The sequence below is a fragment of the Argiope bruennichi genome, chromosome X2, assembly GCF_947563725.1.
Source record: "Argiope bruennichi chromosome X2, qqArgBrue1.1, whole genome shotgun sequence".
In the NCBI taxonomy this organism is placed as follows: domain Eukaryota; kingdom Metazoa; phylum Arthropoda; class Arachnida; order Araneae; family Araneidae; genus Argiope; species Argiope bruennichi.
The window spans coordinates 135,274,142-135,290,322 of NC_079163.1; positions in this window are offsets into that span (position 1 = coordinate 135,274,142).

Genomic DNA, 16,181 nt, shown 5'->3' on the forward strand with positions numbered 1-16,181 from the left:
ATGACAGCAAGAACTTGTGAGATAACATCCGTTTGCTCCAGTTTACTTGTACTTAAATACTTGGGTGAAATAGAACGTCATATAAAGCAAACAAAGATCAACTAATCTGCATTTGATTCTACAGCAGCGCACTGTGCAAAGAATACATCTGATGTCATCTATTTGAATAACGAAACTCCATCTGTGGAATGAAAGGCCTTTTCAGTTCCAGCTACAAACTCTATATACAAAGGATGTCTGGATGCACAGGAAAGAACGGTACTGAAGTGATTTCGGTAAGTTTTGCAAATTAAGATAACTGTCGTATTAAAATGAAGATTGTATCCAATCATTTGAATCGACTGTCAAATAACTAACAATGTACTTTTTCATTTTGTTAGTTATTTTAATAGGTTAGACAATTTACCGATGCAATTTTTCTGGGAAAAAACGCATCCGCACTTGGTATGTTACGACTTTTTCGATTCCATATTCACGCCCTCAATACACATTAATTGTGCTTATTTCATGGAAAATATTCTCAAGATGACATGCTAAATTCCTGAATTATAATAGAAATCTCAGATTTGACATTTGATCATTTTATTTGAGATTTTCAAGAGATATGTTGCATGGCCAGAAATCTCTTCAAACCTACGGATGTGATAAATAAGTAAAATATGTTCCAGTGTAATTTTGTTTCAAGTCTTATTTCATCCTCCAATTAACTCATTTTTTAGAACGAATCAAACATATTGCAGTTGATATTTAAAATATTATCTTAGTTAATCGTAGTAAGTAATCGGTACATACTTGTATCAGTTAGGTTATTTTCAAGTATTTAAATAAACCAGAAAATTTCATCTACAAACCTACGAAAGAAATACTTTTCAAGCAAAACTTTGGACTATGTTTTGTCTTATGCACGAAAGCGTCTGCTTTGGAGCCTAAGTGGCTTTTGAGAACATTTTGACGACTTTGCAAAATAACCTACTGTATTCAGAAGAATAACCAGTGACGGCAGTTATTGGACGGTTGTTTCAGCATCCATTATTAGCGCCACTTCTAATCCTTGGAGAATAAACTTTTTCGGAAAATTCAGGAACGAAATATTTTTTATTTAGCTAATGATTTAAGTGAAACTTTAATATAAATGTAAATTTCAAAAAGCGAAATGGTAAGTAAGCCAAAGTGTTAATTAATCTACATTTTAAAATTTTTATTTTCATTTCTATGTATAACAAAATTGTAAGCAAATTCTTTTATGGAACAACTGGATAATTGATTTAAAATGCAAAATTAAGTCACTTCTACTCCAGAATTTAAAGATATTCTAGATATTTTCAGATATATATTAATTCAAATATTTAATATTTTCAGATATTAACAGGAGTTGGCCGAAATGATAGCGGTAAAACGGATGGCATTCAGAATCTTCATCAAGCGAATATTAGAACTCGGTGCCTTTAAAAGGAAATATTGGATGGCGATCCAACAGATGCAGCTTGTGTCTTTGGTCTGATATTAGAGCAAACCCAAAATGAGTATTTTGTGCCAATATATTATCAATGATATGCATGGTGGAAATGTAAATGTATATGTAGTTAACATTACTTGAGGATATCAATACATCTCTGAAATACTTTGTTCTTCTATTTTAAGGTGTTGAATATTTATATATTTTTGGAGAATTCTTTCAATCAATGCGTAATTGTTCTTGAACTTGGAATTCTTGGAACTTGGAAAAGGTTGAAGTGCATGGAATGTAAATCGTTCAAAGCCTGTGTTTGGCATATGAATCAATATTTCTTAACTGTTCTGGAAATTGTTATGCATATGTCCATTTTAATAGCTTCTGGTACATTATATTTCCTTCAAAGTGGATATTTGTATTCTACTCTTTTAGACACAAGTATTTTTTTAAATATTATAGACATATGAAACATTTTTATGGATAAATTAAAATTTGATAGTGTGTTTGATTTTTTGCTGAATATCTAAAACCAATTTCCATCAATTTTTCTTTCAACGCGTATAAAATTGACTTCAAAATTTCATTTGTAACCATACTGTTATTAGAAGTTAACAAGTCGAACTTTTGTTACTCTCCCAGCAATATAGCCAGTGATCTCAACCACTGTCACAGAATTGAAATAAAAAATATATAACGCCTTAATTTGCATTTGACATTTCTCCATTGTCAACGGAGAATACACTTTCATGATATTGGATGATTTGTTAACATTCTTTTTCATCATCGATTGCATTATTAAAATTCTAAAAATTTAATTTTTTGTCAACCGATTAGGTGTTATTCCTTCTCATCAACATAATTGTTTGTAGACAGTTTTCAATTTTTTGACAGATTTTACAAAGTAGTCTTTCTTTATTTTCATTTATTACTGAATGTCAAAGATCGCGAAAGCAATTTCATTCATTTTTCCTGAATAGAAATTTAAATATAGTGTCAAAGATCATTATTTGAAATTTAATTTCAACACTTTGAGAAATTTTATCACGATTTTTGTAGCTATATTAATCAAATATCTGTACATTGCATCCATTTTCAATTATTTTTTTAAATCAAGATTCTATTCTTATTAAATTTATTAAAAATTGGTGATAATAAATGATTAATAGAACTTCACTTTGTGACTATGAAATAAGTTACCACAAACTCAGTATATTTAGTGTAATGGCTATGTGCGTATAATTCTGATTTAGGAAATATTTTTTTTTTCTATAAGGGTCTTAACATTAGCCTTTGAAATATTGTTTTATAATTTTTTTATTAAAATTTTGATCTGAAAGCAAAATTTGTGAAAATGAAATTTGCTTTAATATGTATCTGCATGTTTATCTAGTTTAAAATATATCAAAAATCACTGCTGTCAATGGCGGGAGAAACGCGTCTGTATCCTGTATGAAAGAAATGGCAAAAAAAAATGCGTTGTCCACATGTCTACTTTGTTTTCTTAAAGATTATTTGAAATTTAAATATTTTCCCATAAATATGGCTGAAATTTATGTTTGCCTACGTGAAACAGTATTGTGCATTGCAAAGATATTTTATGTTTATATATTGAATTTGGTAATATTAATTATTGGAACTGTAATTATTCTTAAATAATGCGATATGATAGTGCTTTCTTCTCTTTTCATTAACTTTCACATTTGAATAATCGTAAAATGCACAGCATTCATTTTTCCTGAACAGAAATTTAAAAACATATCAATGATCGTTAATTTGTAACCTAATTTCAATACTTTCAGAAAAATTTTAACATAGTATTTGTAATTATATTAAATAAGCATCTGTTCATTGCATCCATTTGCAGTTAGGCTTTTAAAAAATATTTTATTCTTGTTAAATTTATTTTAAGTAAATTAATGATAAATTTATTTAAAAAAAAGTTAGCATTTCAAGTTCACCATTAATCTTATAATAAGTAATGATTTCTAAATCTCGCCATTTTGGCCTTCAATTTTACTTCCATCCGCGGATAGAGGATACTTTGATTGACTCGGCCGGCCAGCCAATCAAAATGTCCTTCGATTCTTCGAAGGCATTTGATCATTGTGCCTGATCATCACAATGATCTATGTACCTTAGAAGAAAATGATTCTCGCGCTTGATTAGCAAGAATCAAAATTTCTAAAAATCTACTCGAGTATAATAAAATATTAGTTGAGGGGAAAAAAGTGAATGGATGCGATGAATGTTGAATAATGTAGGTAAGATTGCTTTCTTTTATTAATAATACGAGTAAATTAAGTTTTATGAGCTTTTCAGATTTTAATTTCAATTTTTATTCCAAGTTATTTAATAAAATATTAAATTATCACTTATTCTAAATTGAATTATGCATTGGAAAAATCTTAGAATGAATGTTCAATTTATATACTATCCTTAAATAATAATTTATATAAATGTGTTTCTTTAATTACATTTTAATAATCAATGCTTGTATTAAATTTTCCATTTCAAGTATGTCAATTTTATGTTAACTGAGTACTTTTATTTTCAAAATTGTTTGAATTCCTTTTAAGCTTTTTGTATAAGACAGCAGTTTGATACCCGTTTAATTTGATATCTGTACTGAATTCTTAATTCAATGCGTTTGTCCTACTTTTTATGTTGTAGTAATTTTGTAAACGATCAATTGTTGTATATTAAACTTGCAAATAAAGTTTGTGTATTTAGAATTCATTTTGTATTTAATTGCCAAATATTCTTGTCTCCTTTCGAATAATTGTTTCGATAAACGTATTAAATTTCTTGAAAGCCACTCCTATAACAAATCCGTGAACTGAATATAAGACGTACATACATACATCCAAGTCCTTTGAAGAATATTGAGTTAATTTAAATTAAAAGTAGAAAAGCACAAGATGAATGAATAGATTTGTTTCCATCCTTTACCTTAAATGATTTCATTATTTTCAAACGTAAATTAGTTGCATGTAAATCATTGGGATTTAATTCGCTAGTTTAATGAAAGAGTATAGATAAAAAGTTAGAAATAGGCCATGCTCTAGAAATGCATTAGTAGAATTTGACAAATTGGAACTTTTGTCTGCTTTTTAACAATGTGTTCATAGAAATTTCATTATGTTTGTCGTATTCATCTGCTTTCGAATTTCAAACTAAAAACTAATAGTATGTTCGTTCCTGATAGTGAAAGGGTAAATTTAAGATCTTGCTGAAGAATGCATTTTTAGGTACTTTGAACTGGTTAGATGTGAATTTTAAAGTTTGCTTTGAAGTTTCGTTGTTATTTTTCATATTAATTTATCTGAAAATAAATTAAAATGTTCTTTTATTACTTTCTTAAAATCTGTTATTAAATATTACATATAGTATATATCATTTAAATATTATTTTTAATTTGATATCCTGATTACTACTCTTTTCCGCTTTGTAAATTGTGACAGATAGCGAATTTTTATTGTAGTGAAAAATTTTTCTTTTTGTCAGTTAAAGAATTGTAATATTTTATATTATGAATATCTTCTGGTCTTCGTTCTAGATTAAATGACTAACTATTAAACGATCCTAAGAGTGCGAAATGTCACATAAATAAAAATTGCATTATTATAAACTTAAATATTTTATCAAATAATGAACAGAAAAATAATTTTATTGAATCTGGAAGTCAAAACAAAAATGGTAAATGTGCGAGGTATAGGTAGAAAATCTTTCAATGAATTGAAATCGTATTTCTATTTATAATTCATCTAAATTTTATTTTAAAAAATATTTGCAATTTTGGAGGAAAAAACTACCATTAAAGCTCTCACCGGGAACAGCTTTCTCCGAGTGTACTATTCTAAACAGCCATAAAATATCATAGGGGGAAAATAATTCGGCTTTAAATTTATACGAATGGAAGGGAGATTTCTGAAGGATTATTTCAAAGCATTTAAAGCATTTATTATGTACAAAAAATACACGGAGACATTATAGTAAATTAATTAAAAAGAAAACTGAAGAAGGTTAGGAACGGTATCGGAATGATTCTCAATAAAGAAGCATCCATGACGCAAAGGTCCAATATCTGACGCATATGCGACTTGGACAGCTTACATAATGGCAGATTTTATTTTAGGAGAAAAGGAAAATAAGAGGTTTATTTCTAATACTATGAAAATTCTATTTTGTATGCAGAATATATATATAATATACTACTACAAGAGCAAATATTTTAATTCACGAAAAAAAATGATTCCAATGTAAAAATAAATGTATGTATTAATACTACTTTAAAATATTTTCTTGTTTTGTCTTAACATTATGGACAAAAAAGTAATACCATAAAAATGTGAGATACCGAAGGGGATATTTTAGATAATTTGGAATTTAAACTGCATTCATAATTTTTATTGACATATTGAAATTGCGTTTTGCAAGTCTTCAGTTCGAATCCCGAAATCAAGGAATTTTTTTTATATTTTTAATTTCTTTTTTCTTAAATTTATTTTCGGTATTTTTATTCCCACACTTACTATGAACTTTTCCAAATCTTATACTTATAAAATAAAATTTAATGTCAAAATATTTCTATGGTCAAGAGAAATTTTAGGATTCACGTTCCCGCACATGCGCAGAATTCACTCCTATTCAAAACATTGTGCTTTTAGACCAGAATCACACCGTCTTAAAACTTTTAGTGGATAATCATAATGAGAGTCTTAGACCATTCAGACACTATGCGGGTACGGAGCTTCGTGGCCATATCCACAGAGCGAGACGCTTAGTTTTGCTGGTCTTCAGTTTGAGTCTTGAATATGAGAATTTTTTTAATATATATGTACATTTTTAAAAATTTATTTTGGGTATTTTTATCCAATATTTCCATAATTACTATGAACTATTCCAAACCTTATACTACTAAAATAAAATTTAATGTCAAATTATTTCTATATTCAAGAGAAATTTTAGGATTCAAGTTCACGCACATGCGTAAATTCATTCCTATTTAAAGCATTGTACTTTTAGACCAGATTGACTCCGTGTTAAAACTTTCAGTGGATAATCATAATGAGAGTCTTAGACCATTCAGACGCTCACCGGGTACGAAGCTTCGTGGCCTGATAATCAGAACGAGCCGCTTAGTTTTAATGGTCTTCAGTTCGAGTTTCAAAAATGACAATTTTTTAAATATATTTTTCTTTTCTTTATAAAAACAATTTATTTCAGATATTTTTATCCATTGTTCCCACACTTACTACGAACATTTCGAAATCTTAATACTACTAAAATAAAATTTATTGTCAAAATATTTGTATATTCAAGAAAAATTTGAGGAGTCCAGTTCACGCACCTGCTCAGAATTCATTCCTATTCAAAATATTGTTTTTTTATACCAGATTGACACCGTGTTAAAACTTTTAGTGAATAATCATAATGAGAATCTTAGACCATTCAGACGCTTAGCGCGGAAGAAGCTTCGTGGCCAGATCGGCAGTACGAGCTACATAGCTTTGCTGGTCTTCAGTTCGAGTCTCGAAAATGAGAACTTTTTAAATATATTTTTCTTTTCTTTTTTTTAAAAATTTACTTTAGATATTTTTATCCATTATTCCCACACTTACTACGAACTTTTCCAAATTTTATACTACTAAAATAAAATTTATTTTCAAAATATTTTTATATTCAAGAGAAATTTAATCAGTCAAGTTCACGCATATGCGCAGAATTCATTCCTATTCAAAACATTGTGCTTTTAGACCAGATTGACACCATGTTAAAACTTTTAGTAGATAATCATAATGAGAGTCTTAGACCATTCAGACGCTTAGCGGGTACGAAGCTTCGTGGCCAGATCGGCAGCACGAGCTAAATAGTTTTGCTGGCCTTCAGTTTGAGTCTGGAAAATTAGAACTTTTAAAATATATTTTTCTTTTCTTTTTTTTAAAATTTATTTTAGATATTTTTATCCATTATTCCCACACATACTACGAACTTTTCCAAATCTTATACTACTGAAATAAAATTTATTTTCAAAATATTTCTATATTCAAGAGAAATTTTAGGAGTCAAAATCACGCACATTGCATCAATTTGACACCATGTTAAAACTTTTAGTAGATAATCATAATGAGAGTTTTACACCATTCAGACGCTCTGCGAGTACGAAGCTTCGTGGCCAGATCGGAAGCACGAGTCACCTAATTTTGCTGGTCTTCAGTTCGAGTCTGGAAAAAGAGAATTTTTTAAATATATTTTTCTTTTCTTTTTTTAAAAATTTATTTTAGATATTTTTATCCATTAATCCCACACTTACTACGAACTTTTCCAAATCTTATACTACTAAAATAAAATTTTTTGTCAAAATATTTCTATTATCAAGAGAAATTTTAGGAGTCCAGTTCACGCACATGCGCAGAATTCATTCCTACTCAAAACATTGCACTTTTAGATCAATTTGACACCATGTTAAAACTTTTATTGGATAATCATAATCAGAGTCTTAGACCATTCAGACGCTCTGCGAGTACGAAGCTTCGTGGCGAGATCGGCAACGCGGGCCGCCAGGTTTTGCTGGTCTTCAGTTCGAGTCTGGAAAATTAGAACTTCTAAAATATATTTTCTTTTCTTTTTTTTAAAATTTATTTTAGATATTTTTAACCATTATTCCCACACTTACTACGAACTTTTAAAAATCTGATACTACTAAAATAAAATTTTTTGTCAAAATATTTCTATTATCAAGAGAAATTTTAGGAGTCCAGTTCACGCACATGCGCAGAATTCATTCCTACTCAAAACATTGCACTTTTAGATCAATTTGACACCATGTTAAAACTTTTATTGGATAATCATAATCAGAGTCTTAGACCATTCAGACGCTCTGCGAGTACGAAGCTTCGTGGCGAGATCGGCAACGCGGGCCGCCAGGTTTTGCTGGTCTTCAGTTCGAGTCTGGAAAATTAGAACTTCTAAAATATATTTTCTTTTCTTTTTTTTAAAATTTATTTTAGATATTTTTAACCATTATTCCCACACTTACTACGAACTTTTAAAAATCTGATACTACTAAAATAAAATTTTTTGTCAAAATATTTCTATTATCAAGAGAAATTTTAGGAGTCCAGTTCACGCACATGCGCAGAATTCATTCCTACTCAAAACATTGCACTTTTAGATCAATTTGACACCATGTTAAAACTTTTATTGGATAATCATAATGAGAGTCTTAGACAATTCAGACGGTCTGCGAGTATGAAGCTTCGTGGCCAGATCGGCAGCACGAGTCACCTAATTTTGCTGGTCTTCAGTTCGAGTCTGGAAAAAGAGAATTTTTTAAATATATTTTTCTTTTCTTTTTTTTAAAATTTATTTTAGATATTTTTATCCATTATTCCCACACTTAATACGAACTTTTCCAAATCTTATACTACTAAAATAAAATTTTTTGTCAAAATATTTCTATTATCAAGAGAAATTTTAGGCGTCCAGTTCACGCACATGCGCAGAATTCATTCCTACTCAAAACATTGCACTTTTAGATCAATTTGACACCATGTTAAAACTTTTATTGGATAATCATAATCAGAGTCTTAGACCATTCAGACGCTCTGCGAGTACGAAGCTTCGTGGCGAGATCGGCAACGCGAGCCGCCAGGTTTTGCTGGTCTTCAGTTCGAGTCTGGAAAATTAGAACTTCTAAAATATATTTTCTTTTCTTTTTTTTTAAATTTATTTTAGATATTTTTAACCATTATTCCCACACTTACTACGAACTTTTAAAAATCTTATACTACTAAAATAAAATTTTTTGTCAAAATATTTCTATTATCAAGAGAAATTTTAGGAGTCCAGTTCACGCACATGCGCAGAATTCATTCCTACTCAAAACATTGCACTTTTAGATCAATTTGACACCATGTTAAAACTTTTATTGGATAATCATAATGAGAGTCTTAGACCATTCAGACGGTCTGCGAGTATGAAGCTTCGTGGCCAGATCGGCAGCACGAGTCACACAGTTTTGCTGGTCTTCAGTTCGAGTCTGGAAAAAGAGAACTTTTTAAATATATTTTTCTTTTCTTTTTTTAAAAATTTATTTTAGATATTTTTAACCATTATTCCCACACTTACTACGAACTTTTCCAAATCTTTTACTACTGAAATAAAATTTATTTTCAAAATATTTCTATATTCAAGAGTATTTTAGGAGTCAAGTTCACGCGCATGCGCAGAATTCATTCCTATTCAAAACATTGCACTTTTGGATCAATTTGACACCATGTTAAAACTTTTATTGGATAATCATAATGAGAGTCTTAGACCATTCAGACGCTCTGCGAGTACGAAGCTTCGTGGCCAGATCGGCAACGCGAGCCTACTAGTTTTGCTGGTCATCAGTTCGAGTCTCGAAAATGAGAACTTTTTAAATATATTTTTCTTTTCTTTTTTTTTAAAATTTATTTTAGATATTTTTATCCATTATTCCCACACATACTACGAACTTTTCCAAATCTTATACTACTGAAATAAAATTTATTTTCAAAATATTTCTATATTCAAGAGAAATTTTAGGAGTTAAGTTCACGCACATGAGCAGAATTCATTCCTATTCAAAACATTGTGCTTTTAGACCAGATTGACACCATGTTAAAACTTTTAGTGCATGATCATAATGAGAATCTTAGACCATTCAGACGCTTAGCGCGGAAGAAGCTTCGTGGCCAGATCGGTAGTACGAGCTACATAGCTTTGCTGGTCTTCAGTTCGAGTCTCGAAAATGAGAACTTATTAAATATATTTTTCTTTTCTTTTTTTTAAAAATTTACTTTAGATATTTTTATCCATTATTCCCACACTTACTACGAACTTTTCCAAATCTTATACTACTAAAATAAAATTTATTTTCAAAATATTTTTATATTCAAGAGAAATTTAATCAGTCAAGTTCACGCATATGCGCAGAATTCATTCCTATTCAAAACATTGTGCTTTTAGACCAGATTGACACCATGTTAAAACTTTTAGTAGATAATCATAATGAGAGTCTTAGACCATTCAGACGCTTAGCGGGTACGAAGCTTCGTGGCCAGATCGGCAGCACGAGCTAAATAGTTTTGCTGGCCTTCAGTTTGAGTCTGGAAAATTAGAACTTTTAAAATATATTTTTCTTTTCTTTTTTTTAAAATTTATTTTAGATATTTTTATCCATTATTCCCACACTTACTACGAACTTTTAAAAATCTTATACTACTAAAATAAAATTTATTGTCAAAATATTTCTATATTCAAGAGAAATTTTAGGAGTCAAGTTCACGCAAATGCGCAGAATTCATTCCTACTCAAAACATTGCACTTTTAGATCAATTTGACACCATGTTACAACTTTTATTGGATAATCATAATGAGAGTCTTAGACCATTCAGACGCTCAGCGAGTACGAAGCTTCGTGGCCAGATCGGCAGCACGAGCTACCTAGTTTTGCTGGTCTTCTGTTCGAGTCTCGAAAATGAGAAATTTTTAAATATATTTTTCTTTTCTTTTTTTTTGTTAAATTTATTTTATATATTTTTATCCATTATTCCCACACTTACTACGAACTTTTCCAAATCTTATACTACTAAAATAAAATTTATTTTCAAAATATTTCTATATTCAAGAGAAATTTTAGGAGTTAAGTTCACGCATATGCGCAGAATTCATTCCTATTCAAAACATTGTGCTTTTAGACCCGATTGACACCATGTTAAAACTTTTAGTAGATAATCATAATGAGAGTCTTAGACCATTCAGACGCTTAGCGGGTACGAAGCTTCGTGGCCAGATCGGCAGCACGAGCTAAATAGTTTTGCTGGCCTTCAGTTTGAGTCTGGAAAATTAGAACTTTTAAAATATATTTTTCTTTTCTTTTTTTAAAAATTTATTTTAGATATTTTTATCCATTATTCCCACACTTACTACGAACTTTTAAAAATCTTATACTACTAAAATAAAATTTATTGTCAAAATATTTCTATATTCAAGAGAAATTTTAGGAGTCAAGTTCACGCAAATGCGCAGAATTCATTCCTACTCAAAACATTGCACTTTTAGATCAATTTGACACCATGTTACAACTTTTATTGGATAATCATAATGAGAGTCTTAGACCATTCGGACGCTCTGCGAGTACGAAGCTTCGTGGCCAGATCGGCAGCACGAGCTACCTAGTTTTGCTGGTCTTCAGTTCGAGTCTCGAAAATGAGAACTTTTTAAATATATTTTTCATTTCTTTTTTCTTTAAATTTAGTTTAGATATTTTTATCCATTATTCCCACACTTGCTACGAACTTTTCCAAATCTTATACTACAAAAATAAAATTTTTTGTTAAAATATTTCTATTATCAAGAGAAATTTTAGGAGTCCAGTTCACGCACATGCGCAGAATTCATTCCTATTCAAAACATTGCACTTTTGGATCAATTTGACACCATGTTAAAACTTTTAGTAGATAATCATAATGAGAGTCTTAGACCATTCGGACGCTCTGAGAGTAAGAAGCTTCGTGGCCAGATCGGCAGCACGAGCTAAATAGTTTTGCTGGTCTTCAGTTCGAGTCTCGAAAATGAGAACTTTTTAAATATATTTTTCTTTTCTTTTTTTTTTTGTTAAATTTATTTTATATATTTTTATCCATTATTCCCACACTTACTACGAACTTTTCCAAATCTTATACTACTGAAATAAAATTTATTTTCAAAATATTTCTATATTCAAGAGAAATTTTAGGAGTCAAGTTCACGCACATGCGCAGAATTCATTCCTATTCAAAACATTGCACTTTTGGATCAATTTGACACCATGTTAAAACTTTTAGTAGATAATCATAATCAGAGTCTTAGACAATTCAGACGCTCTGCGAGTACGAAGCTTCGTGGCCAGATCGGCAGCACGAGCTACCTAGTTTTGTTGGTCTTCAGTTCGTGTCTCGAAAATGAGAATTTTTTAAATACATTTTTCATTTCTTTTTTCTTTAAATTTACTTTAGATATTTTTATACATTATTCCCACACTTGCTACGAACTTTTCCAAATCTTATACTACTGAAATAAAATTTATTTTCAAAATATTTCTATATTCAAGAGAAATTTTAGGAGTCAAGTTCACGCACATGCGCAGAATTCATTCCTATTCAAAACATTGCACTTTTGGATCAATTTGACACCTCGTTAAAACTTTTAGTAGATAATCATAATCAGAGTCTTAGACCATTCAGACGCTCTGCGAGTACGAAGCTTCGTGGCCAGATCGGCAGCACGAGCTACCTAGTTTTGCTGGTCTTCAGTTCGAGTCTCGAAAATGAGAACTGTTTAAATATATTTTTCATTTCTTTTTTTTTTTTTAAATTTACTTTAGATATTTTTATCCATTATTCCCACACTTGCTACGAACTTTTCCAAATCTTATACTACTGAAATAAAATTTATTTTCAAAATATTTCAATATTCAAGAGAAATTTTAGGAGTCAAGTTCACGCACATGCGCAGAATTCATTCCTATTCAAAACATTGCACTTTTGGATCAATTTGACACCATGTTAAAACTTTTAGTAGATAATCATAATGAGAGTCTTAGACCATTCGGACGCTCTGCGAGTAAGAAGCTTCGTCGCCAGATCGGCAGCACGAGCTAAATAGTTTTGCTGGTCTTCAGTTCGAGTCTCGAAAATGAGAACTTTTTAAATATATTTTTTTTTCTTTTTTTTTTGTTAAATTTATTTTATATTTTTTTATCCATTATTCTCACACTTGCTACGAACTTTTCCAAATATTATACTACTAAAATAAAAAATTTTGTCAAAATATTTCTATTATCAAGAGAAATTTTAGGAGTCCAGTTCACGCACATGCGCAGAATTCATTCCTACTCAAAACATTGCACTTTTAGATCAATTTGACACCATGTTAAAACTTTTATTGGATAATCATAATGAGAGTCTTAGACCATTCAGACGCTCTGCGAGTACGAAGCTTTGTGGCCAGATCGGCAGCACGAGTCACCCAGTTTTGCTGGTCTTCAGTACGAGTCTGGAAAAAGAGAACTTTTTAAATATATTTTTCTTTTCTTTTTTTAAAAATTTATTTTAGATATTTTTAACCATTATTCCCACACTTACTACGAACTTTTCCAAATCTTTTACTACTGAAATAAAATTTATTTTCAAAATATTTCTATATTCAAGAGAAATTTTAGGAGTCAAAATGCCGCACATGCGCAGAATTCATTCCTACTCAAGTCATTGCACTTTTAGATCAATTTGACACCATGTTAAAACTTTTATTGGATAATCATAATGAGAGTCTTAGACCATTCAGACGCTCAGCGAGTACGAAGCTTCGTGGCCAGATCGGCAGCACGAGGTACCTAGTTTTGGAGGTCTTCAGTTCGAGTCTCGAAAATCAGAACTTTTTAAATATATTTTTCTTTTCTTTTTTTTGTTAAATTTATTTTATATATTTTTATCCATTATTCCCACACTTACTACGAACTTTTCCAAATCTTATACTACTAAAATAAAATTTATTTTCAAAATATTTCTATATTCAAGAGAAATTTTAGGAGTCAAGTTCACGCACATGCGCAGAATTCATTCCTATTCAAAACATTGCACTTTTGGATCAATTTGACACCATGTTAAAACTTTTAGTAGATAATCATAATGAGAGTCTTAGACCATTCGGACGCTCTGCGAGTAAGAAGCTTCGTGGCCAGATCGGCAGCACGAGCTAAATAGTTTTGCTGGTCTTCAGTTCGAGTCTCGAAAATGAGAACTTTTTAAATATATTTTTCATTTCTTTTTTTTTTTTAAATTTACTTTAGATATTTTTATCCATTATTCCCCCATTTGCTACGAACTTTTCCAAATCTTATACTACTGAAATAAAATTTATTTTCAAAATATTTCTATATTCAAGAGAAATTTTAGGAGTCAAAATCACGCTCATGCGCAGAATTCATTCCTATTCAAAACATTGTGCTTTTAGACCAGATTAACACCATGTTAAAACTTTTAGTGCATAATCATAATGAGAGTCTTAGACCATTCAGACTCTTTGCGGGGACGAAGCTTCGTGGCCAGATCGGCAGTACGAGCTACCTAGTTTTGCTGGTCTTCAGTTCGAGTCTCGAAAATGAGAACTTTTTAAATATATTTTTCTTTTCTTTTTTTTTGTTAAATTTATTTTATATATTTTTATCCATTATTCCCACACTTAATACGAACTTTTCCAAATCTTATACTACTAAAATAAAATTTATTTTCAAAATATTTCTATATTCAAGAGAAATTTTAGGAGTTAAGTTCAAGCACATGAGCAGAATTCATTCCTATTCAAAACATTGTGCTTTTAGACCAGATTGACACCATGTTAAAACTTTTAGTGCATAATCATAATGAGAGTCTTTGACCATTCAGACTCTTTGCGGGGACGAAGCTTCGTGGCCAGATCGGCAACGCGAGCCGACAGGTTTTGCTGGTCTTCAATTCGAGTCTGGAAAATTAGAACTTTTAAAATATATTTTTCTTTTCTTTTTTTAAAAATTTATTTTAGATATTTTTATCCATTATTCCCACACTTAATACGAACTTTTAAAAATCTTATACTACTAAAATAAAATTTATTGTCAAAATATTTCTATTATCAAGAGAAATTTTAGGAGTCCAGTTCACGCACATGCGCAGAATTCATTCCTATTCAAAACATTGCACTTTTGGATCAATTTGACACCATGTTAAAACTTTTAGTAGATAATCATAATGAGAGTCTTAGACCATTCGGACGCTCTGCGAGTAAGAAGCTTCGTGGCCAGATCGGCAGCACGAGCTAAATAGTTTTGCTGGTCTTCAGTTCGAGTCTCGAAAATGAGAACTTTTTAAATATATTTTTCATTTCTTTTTTTTTTAAATTTACTTTAGATATTTTTATCCATTATTCCCCCATTTGCTACGAACTTTTCCAAATCTTATACTACTGAAATAAAATTTATTTTCAAAATATTTCTATATTCAAGAGAAATTTTAGGAGTCAAAATCACGCACATGCGCAGAATTCATTCCTATTCAAAACATTGTGCTTTTAGACCAGATTGACACCATGTTAAAACTTTTAGTGCATAATCATAATGAGAGTCTTAGACCATTCAGACTCTTTGCGGGGACGAAGCTTCGTGGCCAGATCGGCAGTACGAGCTACCTAGTTTTGCTGGTCTTCAGTTCGAGTCTCGAAAATGAGAACTTTTTAAATATATTTTTCTTTTCTTTTTTTTTTTTTGTTAAATTTATTTTATATATTTTTATCCATTATTCCCACACTTAATACGAACTTTTCCAAATCTTATACTACTAAAATAAAATTTATTTTCAAAATATTTCTATATTCAAGAGAAATTTTAGGAGTTAAGTTCAAGCACATGAGCAGAATTCATTCCTATTCAAAACATTGTGCTTTTAGAACAGATTGACACCATGTTAAAACTTTTAGTGCATAATCATAATGAGAGTCTTAGACCATTCAGACTCTTTGCGGGGACGAAGCTTCGTGGCCAGATCGGCAACGCGAGCCGACAGGTTTTGCTGGTCTTCAGTTCGAGTCTGGAAAATTAGAACTTTTAAAATATATTTTTCTTTTCTTTTTTTAAAAATTTATTTTAGATATTTTTATCCATTATTCCCACACTTAATACGAACTTTTA